The sequence below is a fragment of the Stegastes partitus genome, unplaced genomic scaffold (genome assembly GCF_000690725.1).
Source record: "Stegastes partitus isolate 25-593 unplaced genomic scaffold, Stegastes_partitus-1.0.2 Scaffold418, whole genome shotgun sequence".
Classification (NCBI taxonomy): domain Eukaryota; kingdom Metazoa; phylum Chordata; class Actinopteri; family Pomacentridae; genus Stegastes; species Stegastes partitus.
Window position 1 is genome coordinate 166,912 of NW_007578149.1, and position 1,141 is coordinate 168,052.

Sequence of the window (1,141 nt, forward strand, 5' to 3'; positions counted from 1 at the left end):
TAACTGAGCCAGAACTGGGCAATAACTGGGTGATAACTGGACTGGGAATGGGTTAGAAATGGGTTAGAGCTGGACCAGAACTGGGTTATAACTGGGCAAGAACTGGGCTAGAACTGGGCAAGAACTGGGCTAGAACTGGGCTAGAACTGGGCTAGAACTGGGCAAGAACTGGGCTAAAAATGGGCTGGAACTGGGTTATACCTAGGCTTTAACTGGGCTGGAATGGGACTAGAATAGGAGTAGAACTGGGCTGAAACTGGGTTATAACTGGGTTAACTATGATGTAACTGGACTGGAACAGGACTAGAACTGAGCAGCAACTGGGCTGGAACTGGGATTTAACTGGGCTTTTACTGGACTACAACTGGGTTAAAACTGGGCAGGAACTGGGTTAGAACTGGGCTTAGACTGGGTTATAGCCAGGATGTAGCTGGACTGGATCAGGACCAGAACGGGGCTGTAACCGAAGCGATCCAGAGCTCAGCGGATAATAATTTGGCTTCGATATAAATCCTGACCAGAGTTTCTGCGTTCTGATGGAACCTGGAGCCGGACTGGTTCCTCCTGTAGATCCTGTGGTTCTGTTTTCTGCTCTTTCAGCTTGGCGGTGCTTCTCCACATGTTTCTGCTGCGACCGAACCGCTGCTTCGTCTCAGCGGCATCACAAAGGAACTGATTACGAGAAGTCGGACCGCCTTGGACGGCTTCAATTAGCAGCACAATTAAACCCACGTTGGTCCGACTGAAGTGACGTTAATGCCACCAGTCGGTGAACTCAGACGGACTGAGACGGTTTCTGCTGCTTTATTTTAGTCGTTTTAGGGAAAGTCAGCCTGAAGTTTGCAGCTTTTCCGGCTAATTAGCTTTATCTGAACGTATAATAATAAAAACAGCGCCGGTGCCGCCTCTAGTCTGTGATGACACGTGAAGGAAACATGAATGTAGACGTCGGATCCGCTAAACGCAACTTTTGCACTTTTACTGATTTTAGAAAATCTGTTTAAAGGATCAATTTGTAATTTCAAGTCGATAGAATCCAGAAAATCTTCCTCCTGCCTCCAAACCAGAGATTTCAAACAGCACGTCGCAGTTTTTTAAACCAACAACAAAAAGCGCGTTTTGGTGAAAACTTCAAGTTTCC